Genomic DNA, 24,519 nt, shown 5'->3' with positions numbered 1-24,519 from the left:
CACCATGCATTTTTGACAGGTTTCCACACCGCGTTTGGGGCTTTTGTCCCGCCTTCCCACCCCGTTTCCATTAGAGTCGAAGTTTGGGGCTGTCAGCCATTTTGAAAATTGTGTGTGTGTGTGTGTGTTTGAATGGGGGAAGTGTTGTGCTTGGATACGTTGAGAGGAGTTTAAAGCTTGGGTAAGGTTTATTGTAAAAAGGAGAGCTGTTGTTAAAGGGCAGATTATTAAAGAAAAGAGAGGCTGGTAAAGGTATGCTATAAAAGAATAGAAAATATGATACACTGAAAGATTAGAGTGAGAGACGTTTGGGTAAGGTTTATTGAAAAAAAGGGGACTGAATAAGGAGAGCTGTTGGTAAAGAATAGATGTTTGTGTTACTGAACACATGCAGAGTGAAACATCCTACCCCACCGCCTGTTGGTAGAATCATAGAATATCAGGGTTGGAAGGGACCTCAGGAGGTCATCTAGTCCAACCCCCTGATCAAATGAAATGATAGTGAAATGATAGCTGGTTTGGGCAGTGCTCCTGGGAGCTAGCCCCTCCTCTTGGTGGACCAATCAGAGGTTGTTTTACCGCTAGGTCACAGAATGCACTTGTGGAACCAGTCTTGTAGTCCCAAGATTTAGAGAGGATCCTTACCTTACATTAAAAGCTATAAAAACAGAATTAAAAAGGAAATTTACTAAGCACATGATAAAAAAGTGAATAAAAAAGCATTAAACAATATTCAAAAGCTGTTTAGTAAGCGCATGGTAAAAAATGGCTAAAAAACATTAAAAGCTTGGTTTAAAAAGGCAGTTTAGTAAGCACATGAAACAGCAATTCTAAATGCCTACAGACGCAGTGGTATTCTAGACCTGAGTATTGTGCAGGCAGAGGAAGGGGGCAAAAAAAGAGATCCACACCCAGCTATGAGCACCAGCCATCTTAACAGAAAGCATCACCCAACTCATCGCATAAGAACATAAGAATGGCCACACTGGGTCAGACCAGTGGTTCATCTAACCCAGTAACCTGTCTTCCAACAGTGGCCAGTGCCAGATGCTTCAGAGGGAATGAACAGGACGGGGCAATTATCGAGTGATCCATCCCCTGTCGTCCAGTCCCAACTTCTGGCAGTCAGAAGTTTAGGGACACCCGGAGCATGGGGTTGCATTCTTGACCATCTTGGCTAATAGCCATTGATGGACCTATCCTCCAGGAACTTAACATTCTTTTTTGAACCCAGTTTTTTTTTGGCCTTCACAACATCCCCCTGGCAATCATTGTACTCTACAAAACTGTACTGCTGACAGTTGAGAGAAATTCTTCTTTAGCACAGCAGGTATTGGCTTGTGTTTTAGTAACAGAGTTCCAGACCCTAGGTTGTTATGTAACTCCATTGAAGTCACTTGAAGTCAATGGAGCTACACGAATGACAGAAAATGAGGATCTGGCCCTGCAAATAATGAGTTCTACCAATACATCTTATTTTTATTAGTTAGGTTATCCAAGTGAAGGTTAAGAGCTGACTTGAACATGCTGTATATGTACTTTTGTGGGATGAAGATTTATAATAGGTTAAGGATCTTTAATTCTGCAGACAAAGACATAAAATCCAGTGGCTGGAAGCTAAATAAACTCAGTCAAGATAGGAGGTGCATATTTTTCTTAGTGAGGGTAATTAACTATTGAAACCTATTACCTATTACTGCAGTGGATGTTCCATCTCATAAAGTCTTAACATCAAGGCAATATAGCTTTCTAAAACATATGCTATAGCTTAAACAAAATTATGGTCTCAATGGACAAATTACTGAGTGAAGGTCTTTAGCCTGTGTTATGGAGGAGGTTCAACTAGATCAGGGGTGGCCAACCTGAGCCTGAGAAGGAGCCAGAATTTACCAGTGTACATTGCCAAAGAGCCACAGTAATACATCAACTCCAGCACGCCCCACTCCCAGCACCTCCCGCCCACCGGCAGCCCCGATGAGCGCCTCCCCCTCCTTCCCCACACCTGCTGATCAGCTGGTTCATGGCATGCAGGAGGCTCTGGGAGTGGGGTGGGGTGGAGGAGTGGGGGCAGGGCCTGTGGCAGAGCCAGGGGTTGAGCAGTGAGCGCCCCCCGGCACATTGGAAAGTTGGCATCTGTAGCTCCAGCCCCAGAGCCTCTACAAGGAGCCTCATGTTAACCTCTCCAGAGCCACAGGTTGGCCACCCCTGAACTAGATAAAGATAGTGGTCCTTTCTGACCTTAAAAAAAAACTATGAATCTATTTATGTCTTCCCAATATGTCTGTATCTCTGACTTATAATCTTTCATAACAATAACCCTGTTATCTCTGTTCAGAATAGGACATTTCAGCAGATAGTCACATATTCTATAGCAGTGTGGAAGTGGAGCCAGTGAGCCAAAGCCTATGTGCAGTAGCACAGGTATAAATCTGGAATAACTCCATAGATTTCACTGGTTTTATGTTGATATAAGAGCCTGATCCAAAGGTGATGGACTCAATGACAGCTTTTCCATTGACTTTAATTGGCTATGGATCAAGGCACAGAGTTTGGTTCACTACCTAACTTTCTTTTTGGGAAGAATCACATCTCTATATATCCCTTCCCATCCTGAGCCAGGAATTGGGAGTCTTGCCAAGATGCTCTGATACAATGCAAGGCTCTCTCTGGATAGAGTGTCAGTCTCACTGGCTGCAAGAAAAGTGGTCCCAAAGAGCGGCAGCAAAAGGGTTAAGGAGCATAAAGTTATCATTTACACATGCAAAAATATACTTCTTTTCTAACAAAGCCCATTGCAACTGACATTCAGGGTATGTTACCTGAATACCCTGAATGTCAGTCGCAATGGGCACTGATGACGATACGATACTTCTACACATTCCCAATGCATCGTATCATCCAGTGCCCATTGCAACTGATATGCAAGGTCTCTTCAGACACTGGCATTTACATATACCCAATACATCTTATTATCATCAATATCTTTACACCGAAGGACATTTCTAGTGTTGCAGCAGAAGAGTGAATACTTTGATCAATACTGAGAGCAAAAGACCAAACAGGAAGGAAGGGCCAGTGGTCTGGGTGCTAGCCTGGAATTTGGAAGACATGAGTTAAATTCCTATCTCTGTCACATATTTGATGTGTGACCTTGGACAAGTCACTTAGCCCCCATTTGCTATTCTGTAAAATGGGACTAATAGCATTTCCCTACTTCAGAGGTTTTCTGAGGACACATATATTAAAAAGTTGAGATACTCAATTGTTGCAAAAAGAAAAGGAGGACTTGTGGCACCTTAGAGACTAACAAATTTATTTGAGCATAAGCTTTTGTGAGCTACATCTCACTGCATCGGATGCATTCTGTAGCTCACGAAAGCTTATGCTCAAATAAATTTGTTAGTCTCTAAGGTGCCACAAGTATCCCTTTTCTTTTTGCGAATACAGACTAACACGGCTGCTACTCTGAAACCTGTCAATTGTTACAGTAGATGGAGCCATACATGTTCTTTAGATACATCTTAAATACCTTACTTATGTTGGTGAATGCTGGTGCAGATGTGTTGTCCCATTCACTACTGCAGGAATAAGATGTTACTCATCAGTAAGAGTCCTGGGATGTGGTTCAAACAGACGTAGAAAATGTTTACTATTATAAATAAGAACATTCTTACAACTCAGCCATTGGAATGCCTTTGGTGTGGTGTGTGTATATGTCCTTTCTAGTAGGTACTACACCTGACATTCATATCAGTGCATTTTTGCATGAAAAGGAGATAGAAGGGAGGGGAGTTGAAGGATTCCATAGGCCAGATGCTTTGAAAACAATACAGTATCTGATTCAGAAGTGACAATTAAAAAGAAGAGAGCAAAGATATCAAATAGAGCTATGGAAAAAAGTGAAAGCATTTGAAGAAAACCAGGGACCCAACTGTGCCATTTCTGCTCAGATTGAATAGACCCGAGTCCCATTGAAATCATTGGGATCACTCAGAGTAAGGTGACATTCAGCATGAACACAGACAGCAGAAAGCAGTATCACTAGGAGCCAAGAGGAAGCAGCAGCCATGTATTGAATTGTGGTTTGATAAAGGATGTGAGAGAGGGAATGAAAAGATCAGCAGGTATGGGGAAGAGGTAGAAGGGCTGCTGTAAAAAACAGGGTCTAGCAAGCCTACCACTCATCTGAGCTCATTTTGTTAGAAAGGGGGTAAAAGTTCATAAACTGTTATAGTAGCCTGCAACAATGAATGTAGATAGAAAGGTTTTGAAGAGCAGACAGGTCAGATAACGAGAGGGAATGAGTGAGTTTACACCTAACAACATTCACTAGGGGCCAACACACCAGCAATGATTCTCCAAAAGAAGCAGCAACTTAATTGGCATTGCCAGTGTTGTTGCCCTGGAGAAGAGAGAGGGCAGGGAACTGCTCAGATGACCGGCTGTGGAAGGGCTCCAGTGGCACTTGCCATAAGCCTGTCCCATGGTAACGAAAGATACGGAGGAGACCGTTCCAGCTTCCTCTGTATCCCGTGCCATCCCAGGATAGAGGACACAATGTGTGGTAGGAACTCCCCTGTTAGCTGCAAACTCTCCTCAAATTTTGGAGGGACAAGAATGCACCCAAGGATCGCTCCAGTACATGGATCTATGCCACTGCGTTCATCAGCATGGGCAGAACCCAGTGTCGTTGGAAAGCAGTCAATGGGAGTGGGAAATAAATCCCAGATCCCAAACAGGAACTCAGTGTCCACCAATCACAAGTGGTCTCTAGGCCCTTTCCAAATTTAGATTAGTGCTCCTATTTCCCTTTCGGCTGTGGCCAATTCTTACATGCAGTTCAGGTTTGTGCCACCTGGACTTATTATCCCCTAGCACAGGATCCTTTTGGGCTTGCTGTGGAAACACCCGCCCTCTCCAGCAGACCAAGCAGTCCTTTCTCAAATGGCTGTCCCATCTGCTAGTCAGAAGAGAGGAGGGAGCAGGGAGTTAAGGATGGGATTTCTTGCCAGCTGTCAAGCCAATGTGGGATTTTTGGAGGGATGTGTGGAGAGGCCAGCTTCATCTGTCTGCCCATCCCCATACAATCAGGACCCCAGGGGTAGGGCCTATGCGCCTGTGATTGGGCCCTCCAAAGAGAGAAATTGCACTAAGTCCTCAGAAACATCAGCAAATATTTGGTGCTGAGATGGGTGCACAGTGGGTTGGGTGCTTATGAGTGAAGCCTAAGGTTATAGATGAAGCTGCGTGCAAATTGTTGGGAAAAAAAAAAAAGCAGATTTGGCAACACCAGAACATTTGCAAATTCATGCTGATTTCACCTAATTTTTTTTAGTCAAAATACACTAGAATGCTGGATTTGGGATCAATGGGCAGTACAGTGTTAAAATGAATTCCAATTAAAGTAATTAAATTTGGGATTCATGGCTGTGACCGTGTTATGAGAATTCGCGCTATATAGATGTGTGTTCTAGTGAGGGTCCGGTGTATAACCTAAAAAAAAAGAAAATGTTTTGTTTTGACCTTTTAAAAAGGAAACATTTTGATTTGTCAATTTGAAATGACATTTCATTGGCTTCTAGTATTATGGCTGGGTGACTTTGGGCAAGCATTTTGTTTTGGGTGTAGTTTTTTTTCCTCCCCTCCGTGTGCCTTAGTTTCCCCATCTGTAAAATGGGAATAATGATACTGACCTTCTTTGTAAAGCACTTTGAGATCTAGGGATTAGAAGTGCTATAAAAGAGCTGCAGATTATTATTAAATGATGCTCTTGCCTATAAAATTTCCTGAGTTTTTAAAACACATGACATGTAAGAGGACTCAAGGGGACATACAAGATGGACAGGGATCCCCCGGCATCAACTCATCTCATGGCACATGAGGATATGAAGGCAGCAGGGTTGTTTGCAGTTTGATGTGGAGACAGCATAATGCAGAGCAGGGTGGGAGGAAGCGATAATTATGTGTATTGTGGGCCAAGTGGGTTCATCTCTACCCTTCTTAACTACAACACAGGGTTCCTGTATGTCTGGCACAGGGGGGCCTGTAACTGCTGCATCTACACTTTGCCCTTTGTTCTGTGGCTCAGAGGCCTTGAGTCTCCCTGATGCTCCCTGGCTGTGTGGCTGCTTGGCTTCTTCCTGGTTACAGCTCTCAAAGCCCTGTGACCAACGAGAGGTGGCAGAGCACCACCCATAGCTCAAGTCTGTGGCCACAAAAGATTTGAGGGAATATATGCTTTAGGTTATATTACCATGGTTTACAATCCTCCCAGCTGGGTCTCTGTGGAAAGAGTCCTCTAGCTCACTACACAATAGAAATAATGGATCTGGATACAAGCATCATTTCTTTTTCTCATGGCACAAGTCATCTGAGGGCAATTATTTTGCAGCAGAAACAAAGATCTAGGATGGGAGTCTTAATTGCTTAGTTTGAGGAAGTTTGGGTGTAGGAGGGATGTTTGGAGATTTCAGGTGACTTGCCTTGAAAGACAAATATAAGCCATATATATACACAAGCACTTTTTTATCCTACCATTCCTTCAATGTGGATCCTCTGGAGTCATTCAATAAATTGGTCCCTTTTTCCTGCAGGTAGGGTTCATAGCACTATATATGGACTAGAGACAGCCAGAGAATGTTTTGTGACAATCTTCAAGGTTTCAGAATTTGTCTTTGTTCCATATTGGAATGAAAATACAACCTTTCAAAAGGCTTCACTAAATGGAATTGTGTCAAAATGTCCGTTTGATAATCAAAAAGGTCAGGTTTTCAATTCTTCTCTCTCTTTCCTTCTCTCTCTAGAATTGATCAGAAACTGCACCTTAAACCTCTGAAAACTGCTGGCTGAAAACTCCACCAAAAACACCACATCTCCATGAATCATTTCTGTCAATGACACTGCATTCTCTGGTGAACAAAAGATATTTAGGTGAAAAGCATTCTTACTAGCTCTAGCATGGACCAAACGGATAAATAATGAGAAGTGACTATTTTCCTCAGCTGGAAATATTTAGGGCCAGATTCTTAGCTGATGTTTTCCAGTAGTGCAATGCCGATTTACACTTGATCACTGGCCTGAAGTATCTTCATTTTATATTTTATTTTAGTTTGGAAGAAAGAGCGTGAAAAGTAATTATTGTCAATGTGATCCAAAAGGTTTGAAGTAGTGCTACATGTTAGGATAAAACATTTCATTTTAAATGATCATGTAAAATTAGTGAAATGGGAGAAATATTTTTACAGAATAATTTATCCATGGGTCTGTGAGTGCTCCAGGCCATAAATCATCAAAACTTAATGTGTTTACGTCTAACCTACATAATCTTCCACCTGTAATATTTAGCCTCAGAAAATGACAACTACTATCTCATTTGTTGCCTTGTTTTCCCCTATTTCTCTGTCTGTATCCACTTTGCTATCTCTTTTCTTGTATTATTTGATAAGCATTTTGTTCTGTTTGTACAGTGCCAACCACAATTGGGGCCTAATCCATGATTGGGATCTTGGTGCTAGCATAATACAATCAATCAATAAATAATAGTGGGTTACATAGTGGCACACTTTTTAAAATTTGAGTGATATTTTACAGTGTTCCTGGTGCTAATTTTAAGTACTTGAATAATCTCATTAATTTGGGACTACTCATGTGTTTAAAGTAAGGCACCTGCTTAAGTATCTTCCTGATCTGGGGTCTTTCTGACTAACTCCATTGACTCTAAAGGGACTTTTTCATAAAGTACTACTCAAAGTGAATAAAAGGAGTACAAAGCAACCCTATGTAAATAAATGAGCTCTACAGCCCTTTTAAAGGCACTGTAACAAAGTTCCAAGCCTGTATTGGTGGGTCCCCCACTTCCAGGTGGATTCAGTAGCCTCAGAAGCTCACTAAGTCCCTCAATATAGCCTCCCTTTCTCCATATAATGGCAAAGGTCACAGCTAATTGAGCTAGGTTTCAGAGTATCAGCCATGTTCATCTGTATTCACAAAAAGAAAAGGAGTGCTTGTGGCACCTTAGAGACTAACCAATTTATTTGAGCATAAGCTTTCATGAGCTACAGCTCACTTCAGCTACTTTCATCACAGGCCAGTATGGGAGGTAGAATACCCACAGTTTCTGTTGCTCCTTAGAGCTCAGTAGGTGCAGTTTGGCCTCCTGCCTGGAGGAAAGTTTGCTCCCCCTCTCAAGGGGATCTCTGTAGAGCATGGGGTGGGTGGGTGGGGAAGGGGGGAACCTGGGCCCACTCTCTACTCCAGGTTCCAGCCCAGGGACCCTAATGGTAGCAGCTGTCAGCAGCTTTCCCTTCACTACTGATACTGCTTTGATTCCCTGAGGTCCCCTTTTCCTAGCTTCTCCCTTACCTCAGGATACAGCAATACTTCCTCTCCTCCAGCCCCTTTCACTTAGACTCCCCCCAAGAGAGCTGGGAAGGAGAGCTTTTAAGCAGGATGAGTGAGACCTTGATTGGTTCCAGCTGTGTCCATTAGCCTAATGGCCTTAACTGACCCTTTGCCAGTTAATTGGGGTCAGGTGCTGGTATTAGCCTAATGACCTTAACTAGTTAATTGGCATCAGGTATCTTGATTGGCCTGGAGTAGCCTTTGTTTGGCTATCCTTCAGCGGCTGTTCTCGCTACCTTTCCCTCTGGCCTCAAGGGAGGTAGGAAGCTACTCCGGCTCCTGCTCCTACTAGGCCCTTGCTACTGCTCCAGCTACTCCCTGTCTGCTGGCTGGAGGACCCCACCCCAACCCTTGGTTGCTGCTGCAGCCCCTTGGTGGGGAGGGCTTGCTGGCCTGCTCCCCAGGAGAGGGGAGTGAGGGACCCCTACCCCAGCTGGTGCTGTGGACACCATTACCACCTGAGGAGGGTCCTTCCTGCCTGGCCACCAGGCTGCCTGCTGGAGCCACTGCTGCTGTGCTTGCTGCCTGGGAGCTGCTGGAGCCTTGAGGTGGAGAAGAAGAGGATCATTTGCTGCTGGGGGAGTGCGCAGAGACTCTGCAGACCACCGTGGAGGGGGCCTACCAAGGCTGAGTAACTTTCCAACTGTGCTCTTATGGTGGGGGTTTTGACTATGTTTGTGGGGACATGGGGGTGTGGTGTGGAGCCCGCCCCCTGGTCCATCGGTGTGTCCCCCCCACTCCTGCTGCCCCCTCAACCACCCCCATTGGCCACTTACCATCTGCCTCAGCTCCTTCCTCTGGGACTCAGCTGCTTGCCACACCCTTTTGTCACCATTTGGGCCTGGAGCAGCAGCCAAGAAACATTGACATTTTGCAAGCACACGTGCCCCTCCCCTTGGACTGACCCCCCCCCCACACCGTAGCAGAACACCAGCTTTTCCCCTTACTATCTGCCCCTTGCAGCCTTTGCTCCCCCTTTTGCCCCAGCCCCACAGCAGCTGTAGTTTGTTTGCCTGCCCTGCCCTTTTCCCCCTGCAGTTTTTGTTGTTTGCCCCACCCCAGCCTCTGAGGCTAGCCCCATGGCTTCCCTGTCCTACCTCCAGCCCAGTTGTTTTCCCCCCCACGCTGTGGTCCCTCTGCCCTAATTAGCCCCTCCCATGTGCTTGTGCCCCTCCTGTTTTAGTTGACCCCAGTCTCACTGCACTCCCCCCCCCCCCATCCTAGACATCCTCCCCTAGTGCAGCTAGAGGAGCTGGAATCTGCCACAGGCCATGGTGTCCCTCCCTGGGGCTCCCTCCCCCAGCTCTGTGTGTGCTGCTTTCCCGGCCCCCAGGGCGTATGCCCAGGTGGTGGTGGCTCCTCTACCTACTGCTACATCATCTCTCCTGGCCACCGCCTCTGTTACCATCTCTATCAGCCGGGGCCCCTTCCCCACCTTGACCAGGAAGCACGGCGTCCGTTGCCTCCTGGTGCCTGCCTCGCCCCACTTGGAGATCTATGTGCAGACGTTGGCCAGGGTGGTGGGGCCCACAGCCATAGTGGTGGCCTCCAAAATATACGGGAAGGGCATTGGAGGCCGCCGCCCAGAAGGCGGTAGAGAAGGGCCTCATGGTGGGGGGCGTATTCGTTCCCCCTGGAGCCGCTGGATGACCTGGGTGTCTGGTTGGTCCTGACCTCTGTCCCTCTATTCCTCCCTAACGCTGCCTTGTTACCTTGCCTCTCTATCCTGGGGAAGCCCATTTCCGTTGTCAGCCCTCTCCCACTGGGCTGCAAAGACCCTGCCCTCCATCATGTCCTCTTGTTCCGCTGGCAGGTGCAACTTCAACTGCTACTGGTGGCATGAGATGGAGAGGTGCTCAAGGGGTCATTCCTGGTCCCCTACCAGGGGGCCTGCTACCAGGTGCATTACTCTACGGGGAAGCCTGGTGCTACCTCTGCCGGGCGATGGGGCATGTCCGGAGAAGCATCTGGGACCCCTGAGCCCCAGCAGGATGCCGGTCCTGTCATTGTCGGCTCCCCTAGCTGCCCGGCACCCAGAGCCACCATTCCTCCTCCCCAGCCCACAACTGCTTCCGCTCGGGCCCTAGGGGCACCTCCCACAGCGCGCCCAGATGAGTGAAAGAGCCCTGCCTTCCCTGCTTGCAGTCTAGCGGGGCCTGTGGAGGAGGGTGCAGTGGGATTACTGCTGGGCATGGGAGAGGGGAGAGTTTTCCCTCCCTCATGCTGCCCCACCACTACCTCTCTGAGTTCCCGTGCCACTGCCCCTGCCTCCCGGCCCAACCCCTGTTAACCAGCCCACCGATGATACCATGGAGGGCTGGGCCCAAGTTCAGGGGAAACGGGGCAAGCAGAAGGCTCGAGCTCCGCTCCTCCCATCTGATGTGAAGGCCACTTGTAAGACCAGGAAAGGGGCCACTGACACTGAGCCTTCTGCCTTGCCCCTGGGTGCATCCCATCTGCTAGAGCTGGCTGGGGAAGATGTGGCAGCAATGGAGGGTAGCACTGCCCCTCCTCCAGAGTCCTTCCTCGAGGGGGCCTTCGATCAAGCCCCTCTTACCCCCTAGCCACCTAAGGCCCCTGGGAGCCCCAAGGCGAGCGTCACTTTGGGCACCAGCGAAGAGGTCCTCAGGATGGTGGGTTGTGATCTTTCTTCCATTTTCGAGGAGATCAAGGCCCTGGGTCTGACTCTGGTCATGCAGGGGGAGGATGACCCTCTGTCAGCGGACCTCGATCTGGGTGATCTTGCCCTGGCCCCCCCTCTCCTTGTGCTCCCTCCCCCCTACCACTGCTTCTTGTCCCGCCTCCGAGGGACCCCTGAACTCTTCTACCAACCCAGCTGCAGATGGCACCCTGCTACCAGCCACTGAGTCACTCAAGGTGACGGCCAGTGCCATGCGGCCGGGACCAGAGTTACCAGGGGTATCCCTCGCAATGCGGGGCGGCTGACCTCCTTCCCACATGGGGGCCCCACTGATGCTTTTCCATCTGATGACACCGTGGCTGAAACATGCACCATAGAGCCTGAGCTTGGCATTACCAAGGGCCCCCTTCCTGCTCCACAAACCCCTGAGTCCGGCCGAGAGGTGCCACCCTCAGTAGCTCAGCTGTTGGGGCCCATGTTCCCGTTTCTGCACCTCCACCCAACTCTGCTCCTGACTCCTGCCTCCTGCCATGCCCCTACCCCTCCCCTCCACCTCCCGTGCTGGTATTGCCACCCCGGGGCCATCTCCTTCCCCTTCCTGGAGGATGACCCCCGGGGAGCGGCCTTCATGTTCCCCTGTTCCGACCCCCTAGGGGGTGCTATTTTCCCTCCACTGCCCCCCACTTAGCCAGGGTCTGAGGTGCGCTGCGTGGTGCTAGCACATCAGGCGCCATGCTGGGGGTCTGCCCCCCTGCCTGCCCATTTTGGTAGGCCATGGGGCTTCGACAGGGGTCCTGCCAGAAGACGGTCAGGAGCCAGCAACCCAGCCCCCTGATAGGCTGCGAGACAAGCTGCGAGAGTTTCTCCAGGATGCACGTGAGTCCTGAAACAAGGTGCAGCTCACTCTCCTGCTCTTGGGGGGACTTTCATGAAATCCTCCGGGCCACAAGGGCCATTTTGGGGGACGGTAGAGGGACTGGAAGGCTGGGTGCTTTGGCCTACCAGCAGACCTGCTGCTTCCATGACTCCCTGCTCACTTACGGGGTTGGTCACGGATTGTTGCGTGGCACAACGGTGGCCATGAGCATCCCTGCCAGCGAGGATCCCCCCCAGCCTTCCCTATGGCACCTACCACTTTCGCCGCACTAAACACCGGGGGCTGTAGGGTGGGTCTCCACAGATGCCAGGTGCTCTCCTTCCTTTGGGGGGGTACTCTGTGGTTTTCCTGCAGGAAACACATACGAATCCAGCTGCCAAAGCCAGTTGGCAGCTGGAGTCGGGGGACAGGGTTTATTTCAGCCACCTCACAGCTCATATGGCTGGAGTGGCTACCTTGTTCTCCCCTGACCTATGGCCCAAGGTACTGGGGGTTGTTGAGGCTATGCTGGGCCACCTGCTGCACCTCTGGGTCTGCAAGGAGGGGCTGGTGGTCAATCTCGTCAACGTCTATGCCCTGACATCAGGCCCAGAGTGGCTGCGATTTTTTTCGGCAGGTGTCCACCTTCCTTGGATCCTTGTGAGTGCCTGGTCCTGCGTGGGGACTTTAACACCACTCTCGATGAACGGGACCACTCGGGGGGCCAAGTGGTGTCCAGCTGCCATGGACGTCCTCAGGGAGATCGTCGATTGTCACTCCCTGGTGGATGTCTGGTGCGACCACCACCCAGACGATATCTCGATGTTCACCTTTGTCCATGTGGTGGCCTATTGGTCGCGCCACTCCTGGTTGGACCGCATTTACTTGTCATGGTGTCATCTTTCACGGGCCCACTCCTCCAGTGTCCGGCTGGTCCCATTCTCAGATCACCATCTGGTGACCATGATGGCCTCTCTTAGCATGGAGAGGCCAGGGCTGGTCTATTGGCATTTTAACAACAGCTTGCTGGAGGACATGCAATTCGTGACATCCTCCTGGGAGTTCTGGCTGGCCTGGCGAGGGTAGCAGTGCGCCTTTCCCACGGCGTGGTAGTGGTGGGACATGGGGAAGGTACACGCCTGGCTCTTCTGCTGTGACTACACTCGGGGCGCCAGCTGGCAGAGGGATGTGGCTATAGAGCAGCTGGAATGGGAGGTCTTGAAGCTGGAGAGGCATCTGGCCACCAGCCCTGAGGATCCATCCCTCTACAGAGCATGCTGGGAGAAGTGGGAGGAGCTCTGGGCCCTCGAGGACCACTGGGCCTGGGGAGCCTTTGTTCAATCCCGCATTTGCCTCCTTCGGGAGATGGACCACGACTCCTGCTTCTTCTATGCCCTGGAGAAAAAAGTGGGGGCTAAGAAGCACGTCACCTGCCTCCTGGCAGAGGACGGCACCTCCCTCATGGATCTGGAAGAGATGCGTGGGAGGGCCAGGACCTTCTATGCAAGCCTTTTCTCCCCGGATCTGACCGAACCTGACTCTTGTAGAGTGCTCTGGGACAGGCTCCCGATGGTCAGTGTGGGGGACCGGGACTGGCTGAAGCTGCCTCTCACTCTGGCTGAGCTCTTGGAAGCCCTCTGCTGCTTGCCCACCAATAAATCCCTGAGCATGGATGGGCTGACTGTGGAGTTCTACCACGTGTTCTGGGATATCCTCGGCCCAGATCTTGTCACCATCTGGGCTGAGTCCTTGGAGAGCGGGGTCTTCCCCCTGTCGTGCAGGCGAGCCATGCTCGCCTTGCTCCCAAAGAAGGGGGACGACCATGACCTCAGAATTGGCGTCTCGTCTCGCTCCTCAGCATGGAGTATAAGGTCATAGTGAAGGCCATCTCACTGTGGCTGGGGTTTGTGCTGGCGGACGTGGTCCACCTTGACCAGACCTACAGCATCCTGGGCCAGACCATCTTTGATAATCTATACTTGGTCCAGGATCTCTTGGAGCTCAGGTGTAGGGACGGTCTGTCATTTGCCCTTCTGTCCTTGGATCAGGAGAAGGCATTCAACAGGGTGGATCATGGGTATCTCCTAGGCACTCTGCTGGTGTTTGGCTTCGGGCCAGTTCGTGGGTTTTCTCCAGGCGCTGTATACCTCGGCAGAGTGTCTGGTCAGACTCAACTGGACCCTAATTGAACCGGTCAGCTTTGGGCATGGGGTGCATCAGGGCCGTCCACTGTCAGGCCAGTTGTACGCTTTGGCGATTGAGCCCTTCCTCTGTCTCCTCTGCCGGAGCTTGATGGGATTGGTGCTCCAGGAGCCGGAGCTGCGTTTGGTCCTATTGGTGTATGCTGATGACATACTCCTCGTGGTCCAGGACCCAGGCCACCTGGTGCAGGTGGAGGCTTGCCAGGTCATCTACTTGGCAGCCTCCTCTGCCCTGGTCAACTGGGTCAAGAGCTCTGGCCTGGTGGTCGGGTACGGGTGGCAGGTGAACTCCCTCCCACCCACTCTTCAAGCCATCTGGTGAAGCGTGGGTCCACTGCTCTATCTCAGCATTTACCTTTCTGCCATGCCTCCGTCTCCGCCAGAGAACTGGCAAGGTTTAGGGGGCAGGTTGGCAGAGCGGCTCCGGAGATGGACAGGACTACTCTGGTGCCCCTCCCTGTGAGGGAGGGTACTGGTGCTGAACCAGCTAGTCCTGTCCATGCTCTGGCACTGGCTCAACACCCTGGTCCCAGCTCTGGGTTTCCTGGCTGATCTCCAGAGGCTGGTTCTGGGGTTCCTTTGGCCAGGACTGCACTGGGTCTCTGCAGGGGTCCTCCACCTGCCCCTGGAGGAGGGAGGACAGGGCCTGAAGTGCCTGTGCACTCAGGTCCACGTCTTTTTGCCTCCAGGCTCTGCAGAGGCTCCTTTTTGGTGCAGGTAGTCTGGTGTGCAGCAAACTGGCGCACACCTTCCTACGCTGCGTCCGAGGGCTCCGATACGACTGGTAGCTCCATATCTCCCATTCCGCAAGACCTCTGTGGGGTGCTGGTCTTCTATCAGGACCTCCTCTGGACCTGGAAACTGGTCTCAGTGACCAGGTCCATGGTGGCCGCTGAGGGGGCAGATCTCATGGAGCCCCTGATACACAAGCCCCAGCTCCATGTGCAGGGGGCAGAGTCCCGCTCGGTGCGACAGAGGCTGGTCCTGGCAGAAATCACCAGAGTCAGAGATCTCCTGGAATATGACTGAGGAGACTGACAGCATCCCCTGATGCTTGCTCAGCGTATGGGGCTCTCCGGCCCTCGTGGTCCCCGGCGCGTACTTCAGGAGGTGAAAGCTGCTTTACTGCCTGCTGCTTGGGCCTACCTCGACCAAGTCCTGTGAGAGGTTGCCCCTGCTCACCCTGCACCCCGGGCCCTCTGGACCTTTTCATCTGGCCCCTGCCCCGGGACCCATCCAGCCACCCAACCCCTTCACCATGAGCTGGCTGCATGACTTGCAGCTGGCTTGCTTTCAGACCGTGCCAAGGAAACATCTGTACACGTTCGTGCTCCACACCCTTCATGTCCTACCCACACAAAGTGGCAGGACCTCCTACCGCCTCTGGAGGGTGAGGCACCCTGGTGAGGCACCCCGCCTATACTCCACCCTGGTCCTGGGGCCTGCTGGGGATATCAGTTGGCGGCTCTCTCACAGAGCTGTGAGCACAGGTGTGTTCTTGGCGTGGTTCACCCCCATCCTGGACACCTGCCCCTTCTGCAGTGTGAGGGAGACCCTGGCGCATATGCACCTGGAGTGCACCAGGTTGCAGCCCCTATTCTGGCTCCTCCAGAACCTCCTGCTGTGGTTCTGCTTGTACTTCTCCCCACACTTGTTCATCTTTGCACACCCTAACCATGGCCCCAATAAATTGCAAGACCTCTTGTAACGATGCTGATTCTGGTGGGACCCAACTAAGAGTGCCAATTCAGGACAAATTGCTTAAAGCAGGGCAGTTACCACCCAAGGCTGGGGTTTCTGTGCACACCAAGGCAAGGCAAACCAAACCAGCCAAACAGAGAAGACTTCAGTTTTACCCCACTGGCTAACCATAAGTCACACAAGCAATTCCCTTAGACACTCCAGTTTCCCAGTATCACCACCAGTGCCACTTTTTATGGGGACAAATGGTTATGAAAACCAATACCCCAGTAAAAGAAAAGAGGTTCTCTCAATCCTAAAGGACCAAGCCCCAGACCCAAGTCAAAATACAAATCAGATCTTACCCACAAAACATGCTGTTGCCAATCCTTTAGAATCTAAAGGTTTATTCATAAAAGGAAAAAGATATAGATGAGAGCAAGAATCGGTTAAATGGAATCAATTACATACAGTGATGGCAAAGTTCTTGGTTCAGGCTTGTAGCAGTGATAGAATAAACTGGAGGTTCAAATGAAGTCTCTGGAGTACATCCACAGCTGGGATGGGTCATCAGTCCTTTGTGTAGAGCTTCTGTTTGTAGTAAGGTTCCTCTACAGGTAAGAAGCAGGACTGAAGACAAGATGGAGGCGCTGCAGCAGCTTTTTATAGTCTCTTGCCATGGGGTCTCTGCTTTCTTTGTCCCAGAGACAAGCTGTCCATCACAAGGCATGGAAAAACCTCAGAGTTCTGTCCATAGGCAGATCCCTTCATGCCTTGCTGAGTCATAAGGTGTATTTGCCTTCGGTCAATTGTATGGCTGATGGTCCTTAATGGGCCATCAAGCAGGCTTGGCAGAGCTGACACCAACTTGTCTGGGGTGTCACTCAAAAGCATAGCATAAGTTTGAACTACAGACAGCATAGAGCCAATACTTATAACTTGAAATACAAAATCGATACACATATACAGAAAGCATAATCATAACCAGCAAACCATAACCTTGTCTTAGACACCTTATTTGACCCCCTTATACAAGATTTGGTGCCACTACGGGACTTTGGTTGCAACAATGATCTGTACGGTCCCAGTTCATGTCAATAATGTCACACCTTCTCATCAACCTCCTCCTGGCACTAGCCAAAGTAGCCATTTACACCACCAGGAAGAGGATGGTAGACAAGGGGGTGCTCAGTGTCTGTGGGGCCTACTTCCGCTCCTCCCTGGTCTCACGCAGCTGGGCAGAGTTCCTCTGGGCAGCGTCTGCTGGCTCCCTTGATGCCTTCAAGGAGCAGTGGGCCCTGTCTGGGGTTCTCTGCTCAGTGTCCCTGTCTGGTTCCCTTTGTTTAGCCCTGTGACCTCACTCCTGTCCCTGTTATATCTTTAGTTGTCCCCCGTACTTAATTGAGATCCCGGACCTTGTGGATCCTCCCCTTAGACAGGGGGAGGTACTTTAGTAGTGGGTGGGCTCTGCCTGCCCATCTCCAGGATCCCAACAGACTGAGGCTGATCTACCTGCTTTCTACTACTCTCTTATATCCTTCTGGTCTGAGTCTGTCACACCACTTTCTTCTGAATACTGGTGAGAGCTGTGTATGTTTTGATGATATAGTGTGATCATAAGAGACACATCACAACATTAGCTCTTGATTAATGTATCCATTTTAAATGCCTCCATTTTTGGGTGCACACCTTGAAACTCTTCAAAGAAATCTGATATTCAAAGCGCAGATGCTTGGCACTTTCTGAATATCACGCCCTTTTAAATTGTCACCAGTTAAAGTTGCACGTAAAAGTCAAGGCACCTAAACCGTCAGTTTTGAAAGCCATGGCCACCTTTCCCTGGAATGACCAAACAAAAGCTTAGTGTTAGCAGGTTTTCGTGGGCATTCCATTCAACTCTGCTTGGATAATGGTCACTGCATCTCAGGGCAAGGACAGATAGGTATAGAAAGAATTGGGGTGGGGGGGAAGAAGATAAAAATGTAACTGGCAGGATGCAACAAGAAAACCAAAAGAGAGGAAAAAAACAGAAGGTCTAGCAATTAAGGTGCATGGAAGATGAGAGGCCTTCATAAATAGCATGGAATTGGATGGATTCCTTCCCCTCCCTTTTTTTCTTTTACTATGTTTTTTTTAAATGAAACTTCCTAGAATTTTAAAAAGAATATTAATTTTGGGCATAGTTAAGTACTCAGTTGTCAGGAAATGCCAATGCTAGGTTGCACACACAACCTTAACTCTGCCTCTTTTCTCAAGAGCATTACAATAACATTTTTAATTCATAGACTCATAGATTTTAAGGCCAGAAGGGACCATCATGATTACCTAGTTAGTCTGACCTCCTGGACATCACAGACCACAGAACCTCCCCACATTCACTCCTGTAATAGACCTGTAACCTCTGGCTGAGTTACTGAAGTCCTCAAATCAATATTTAAGGAATTCACGTTACAGAGAATCCACCATTTACACTAGTTTAAACCAGCAAGTGACCCCACACTGCAAAGGAAGGCAAAAAACCCCAGGGTCTTTGCCAATCTGACTCCAAATATGGCAATCAATTGGACCCTGAGCATGCCAGCAATACCCACCAGCCAGACACCTAAGAAATAAACCTGTGGTAACCCAGAGCCCTCCCTATCTAATGTCCTATCACCGGCTGTTGGAGATATTTGTTGCTAGCAATCACAGACTGGCTACATGCCATTCTAAGCAGTCCCATCGTACCATCTCCTCTCTAAACTTATCAAGTGCAGCCTTGAAGCTAGTTAGGTTTTTTTTGCCCCCACTATTGCCCTTGGAAGGCTGTTCTAGAATTTCACTCATAGAATCATAGAATATCAGAGTTGGAAGGGACCTCAGGAGGTCATCTAGTCCAACCTCCTGCTCAGAGCAGGACCAATTCCCAATTAAATCATCCCAGCCACGGCTTTGTCAAGCCTGACCTTAAAAACTTCTAAGGAAGAAGATTCTACCACCTCCCTAGATAACACATTCCAGTGTTTCACCACCCTCCTAATGAAAATTTTTTTCCTAATATCCAACCTAAACCTCCCCCACTGCAACTTGAGACCATTACTCCTTGTCCTGTCCTCTTCTACCACTGAGAATAGTCTAGAACCATCCTCTCTGGAACCACCTCTCAGGTAGCTGAAAGCAGCTATCAAATCCCCCCTCATTCTTCTCTTCTGCAGACTAAACAATCCTAGTTCCCTCAGCCTCTCCTCATAAGTCATGTGTTCCAGACCCCTAATCATTTTTGTTGCCCTTCACTAGACTCTCTCCAATTTATCCACATCCTTCTTGTAGTGTGGGGCCCAAAACTGGACACAGTACTCCAGATGAGGCCTCACCAGTGTCGAATAGAGGGGGACGATCACGTCCCTCGATCTGCTCACTATGCCCCTACTTATACATCCCAAAATGCCATTGGCCTTCTTGGCAACAAGGGCACACTGCTGACTCATATCCAGCTTCTCGTCCACTGTTACCCCTAGGTCCTTTTCCACAGAACTGCTGCCTAGCCATTCGGTCCCTAGTCTGTAGCGGTGCATTGGGTTCTTCCGTCCTAAGTGCAGGACCCTGCACTTATCCTTATTGAACCTCATCAGATTTCTTTTGGCCCAATCCTCCAATTTGTCTAGGTCCATCTGTATCCTATCCCTGCCCTCCAGCGTGTCTACCACTCCTCCTAGTTTAGTATCATCTGCAAATTTGCTGAGAGTGCAATCCACACCATCCTCCAGATCATTTATGAAGATATTGAACAAAACCAGCCCCAGGACCGACCCCTGGGTCACTCCACTTGACACCGGCTGCCAACTAGACATAGAGCCATTGATCGCTACCCGTTGAGCCCGACAATCTAGCCAACTTTCTACCCACCTTTATAGTGCATTCATCCAGCCCATACTTCTTTAACTTGCTGACAAGAATACTGTGGGAGACCGTGTCAAAAGCTTTGCTAAAGTCAAGAAACAATACATCACTGCTTTCCCTTCATCCACAGAACCAGTAATCTCATCATAGAAGGCGATTAGATTAGTCAGGCATGACTTTCCCTTGGTGAATCCATGCTGACTGTTCCTGATCACTTTCCTCCCGTGTAAGTGCTTCAGGATTGATTCCTTGAGGACCTGCTCCATGATTTTTCCGGGGACTGAGGTGAGGCTGACTGGCCTGTAGTTCCCAGGATACTCCTTCTTCCCTTTTTTAAAGATTGGCACTACATTAGCCTTTTTTCAGTCATCTGGGACTTCCCCCGTTCGCCATGAGTTTTCAAAGATAATGGCCAATGGCTCTGCAATCACAGCCGCCAATTCCTTTAGCACTCTCAGATGCAACGCGTCCGGCCCCATGGACTTGTGCACATCCAGCTTTTCTAAATAGTCCCTAACCATCTCTTTCTCCACAGAGGGCTGGCCATCTACTCCCCATGCTGTGCTGCCCAGTGCAGCAGTCTGGGAGCTGACCTTGTTCGTGAAGACAGAGGCAAAAAAGGCATTGAGTACATTAGTTTTTTCCACATCCTCTGTCACTAGGTTGACTCCCTCATTCAGTAAGGGGCCCACACTTTCCTTAGCTTTCTTCTTGTTGCCAACATACCTGAAGAAACCCTTCTTGTTACTCTTGACATCTCTTGCTAGCTGCAGCTCCAGGTGTGATTTGGCCCTCCTGATTTCATTCATACCTGCCTGAGCAATATTTTTATACTCTTCCCTGGTCATATGTCCAACCTTCCACTTCTTGTAAGCTTCTTTTTTATGTTTAAGATCCACTAGGATTTCACCGTTAAGCCAAGCTGGTCGCCTGCCATATTTACTGTTCTTTCGACACATCGGGATGGTTTGTCCCTGTAACCTCAACAAGGATTCCTTGAAATACAGCCAGCTCTCCTGGACTCCTTTCCCCTTCATGTTAGTTCCCCCAGGGGATCCTACCCATCTGTTCCCTGAGGGAGTCGAAGTCTCCTTTCCTGAAGTCCAGGGTCCGTATCCTGCTGCTTACCTTTCTTCCCTGTGTCAGGATCCTGAACTCAGCCAACTCATGGTCGCTGCCTCCCAGATTCCCATCCACTTTTGCTTCCCCCACTAATTCTTCCCAGTTTGTGAGCAGCAAGTCAAGAAAAGCTCCCCCCCTAGTTGGCTCCTCTAGCACTTGCACCAGGAAATTGTCCCCTACGTTTTCCAAAATCTTCCTGGATTGTCTATGCACCACTGTATTGCTCTCCCAGCAGATGTCAGGAAAATTAAAGTCACCCATGAGAACCAGGACGTGCGATCTAGTAGCTTCTGCGAGTTGCCGGAAGAAAGCCTCATCCACCTCATCCCCCTGGTCCGGTGGTCTGTAGCAGACTCCCACCACTACATCACTCTTGTTGCTCACACTTCTAAACTTAATCCAGAGACACTCAGGTTTTTCTGCAGTTTTGTACCGGAGCTCTGAGCAGTCATACTGCTCCCTTACATACAGTGCTACTCCTCTGATGGTTAGAAATCTTCATCTAATTTCAAAACTAAACTTGTTGATGGCCAGTTTATGTCCATCTGTTCTTGTGTCAACATTGCTCTTTCTCAAAAAAACCCCATATTCTGTAATACTAGATTGATGTTTTATTGTATGAATATCACACCACTTTCTACAGCCATGTTCAGCCCCTTCTTTATACGCACGCACACGAAATCATGTTCCTGTATTGGACTAATATAATTTGAGGGTCAATGGCACTGCAATAATGCCGGATGGGGAAGGATTAGCCCCATAATATGTGAATATTTTTGAGAGTTTTAAATGTTTTCCCATCTCAACTCAGGATAAAAAGTAGAAATCTTGAAACTTGAACTGGAACCCCCCCTTTTTTAAATTTTTCTCTTTTTTTGCATTTCAGAACAATAACAATAATTTCAAAGCATTTCATTGTGATTTTAATCTTAAAAAATAACCGTTATTCAGTCTAATTAGCTTTGATTTTGAAACAAAATGTCATTTCAAACCAGAAAAATCAGAATTTTCATTCTGAAAAAGTCAAAGCCAAATGTTTGAACAATGTCTAAACTTTTCTGTCTCTGTGTTTTTGAATCAGGAAATGTATTGAACCTGACACTGTTCTGTGAACAGTTTTGGTTTTGACAAATTGGTATTTTTTGAAGAAAAATGGTTTGCTGAAAAATGCCTGAACAGCTCTAACCATTAACATTATTGACCCATTGAGCACAATGAGAGTTGGAGGTGCTTGATTCAAAACCTCCTAAAGTCAGTTGGAGTCTATCTATTGACTTAAATATACTTTGGATCAGGCCCCGATGCAGAAAACACTATCCTTTATTTTTCAGGCTGCATAACTTTTGTTATCCGATGAAGTGAGCTGTAGCTCACGAAAGCTTATGCTCATATAAATTGGTTAGTCTCCAAGGTGCCACAAGTACTCCTTTTCTTTTTGTTGCTTATGTTTCCTGATTAATGGACTTAATTTCGACTGCTAAACTGGGGGAGCTTGTACACAGAATTGACCCTTGCAGTCTGCTGTTTTGAAATCAATCAGTATAATTCTGGTTGGACAAGTTCAAGTAAATGGAGCTCTGCATAACTCCATAGGTGTAAATAAAATGTCATCTAACAACCGGGCACAGCTGAAGGACACCTGGGTTGTTTACAGATGATGTGGGTTAGGGTTGGGTGCATGGAATTTAAAAAGACAGACACCAGTTTTAATCTTTATTTTGTTCCTTTAATAAATGCCCAGAAGTTATTCTACACTCTGTGCAGCTTCTGACTTAATTATGAAGGTATTGCCAACTCCTAGAGAGAGGTCACCAGCTGAATGGAGTTTGCCACCAGCCCATGGTAGTATGTAAACAAACATCAGTTTGTTAGGAGGGTGACCTACTGTGTCCACTGCCTATCATGCAGACCAATATAATCTCATTGTTTGCTTGTGCTCCCCTGATCTATCTTTCTATAAACATTTGTTGTCTCTTGTCTTATAAATACATTGTAAGCTCTTCAGGATAGGGACCGTCCTTTTGTTCTGTTTTTGTACAGTGCCTAGCACCATCTGGTCCTAGGTGCTAATGCAATACAAATAATATATAATAATATTTATTATCCAGGCAGCTAAGAATCAAGCTAAGCCAATTGCTGGAAACAATGACACAATGGTGACTAGGTTCATTCTCATTGGACTAACAGATCATCCAGAGCTTCAGGTCCCGCTTTTTGTGGTGTTTTTACTAATCTATTTTATCACTCTGCTGGGGAATTGAGGGATGATCTTGGTCATTCAGATCAATCCCCAATTCCACACGTCCATGTACTTCTTCCTCAGCAACTTGTCCTTCTTAGATGTCTGCTATTCCTCCACCTTTGCTCCCAATATGCTGGTTAATTTCTTAGTGGAAAGCAAAGCCATTTTTTATAGTGGGTGTATTACACAATATGGCTTTTTTGCTGTATTTGCCACCACTGAGATTTTCCTCCTAGCCATGGCATATGATCGCTATGTGGCCATCTGTAACCCACTACTCTACACAGTCACTGTGACTAAGAAGGTCTGCCTGATGCTGGTCATTGAGTCGTATTTCTGGGCTTTGTGAACTCTTTGATACACACAAGTGGGTTGTTGAGATTATCCTTTTGTGACTCCAATGTTATCAATCACTTTTTCTGTGATCTCACCCCTCTTCTGAAACTTTCCTGCAGCAACATCCATATGAATGTGATGCTGGTTTTCATCTTTGGCAGCTTGTTTGAAATAAGCACTTTTCTGATCATCATTGTCTCATACATTCTCATCATCCTAGCCATGCTGAGGATCTGCTATGCCGAGGGCAGGCGCAAAACCTTCTCCACCTGCATCTGACAGCTGTCGCCATATTCCAAGGGATGATTCTCTTCATGTATTTCCGACCCAGTTCCAGCTACTCGCTGGATACAGATAAAATGGCCTCAATGTTCTACACAGTGGTGATCCCTATGCTGAGCCCCCTGACCTACAGCCTGAGAAACAAAGATGTGAAATGTGCTGTAAGGAAAATGATAGAGAGAAAAATGTTTACTCCATGAATTCCTATCATAGTGTAATTCAGAGTAACCAATGTGGAAGGGTGGTAGGAAAGAGAAATCCTACCATAGTTATGGAATGTGGAAACCAGGGCATTTCCATAAAGAGGTGAAAAATATCACCCAGGGTATATATTTTGTAGGTGTCCCTATTCAGTGCCCTCAGTACATTGAATTATGTAAGTTCCTAGATGTCAGTCATATTACTAAAACCCCGATTCATCAGATCCTTGTTCAACATAGCATTTAAGCAGGTGCCTAACTTTGTCTGTTTTCCTTTCCATTGAAGTCATGCCTTTAGATACGGGGCTCTAAATTTCTGAAATATCACCAGTGCATCTTGTTGTTATCACTAACTGTAAACCCAAGAATATTGCAAAGTGGGAGTAAATATTCCAGTCACCATTTCTATTATTCAGAGTTAGAGAGAACAAACAGGGGATGCTTTTGGATGCACTCTTAGGATATGTCTACACTGTAATTAAAAACCTATGGCCAGCTGACTTGGGCTCGCAGGGCTTGGGCTAAGGGGATATTTAATTACAGGGTAGATGTTCAGGTTTGGGCTGGAGCCTGGGTTCTAGGACCCTGCCAAGTGGGAGGATCCCAGGCTTCAGGCTGCAGCCCTGCAAGGGCAAGCCCCAGGAGCCGGAGGTGTCTAATTGCAGTGAAGACATACCCTT

At 48.2% G+C, this 24,519-nt stretch overlaps 1 pseudogene across 1 annotated transcript; it reads left to right on the top strand.

The window, feature by feature from the left end:
• Positions 1-22,932: 22,932 nt before the first annotated feature.
• Positions 22,933-23,839, top strand: LOC311522723 (olfactory receptor 5J3-like; annotated as a pseudogene). The gene has a single exon. The product of its transcript is annotated as an olfactory receptor 5J3-like (transcript).
• The last annotated feature ends 680 nt before the right edge of the window (positions 23,840-24,519 follow it).

Source organism: Lepidochelys olivacea, assembly GCF_965140295.1.
Source record: "Lepidochelys olivacea isolate rLepOli2 genome assembly, chromosome: 6".
Lineage (NCBI taxonomy): Eukaryota > Metazoa > Chordata > Testudines > Cheloniidae > Lepidochelys > Lepidochelys olivacea.
This window is presented reverse-complemented; position numbering and strand designations above follow the sequence as displayed.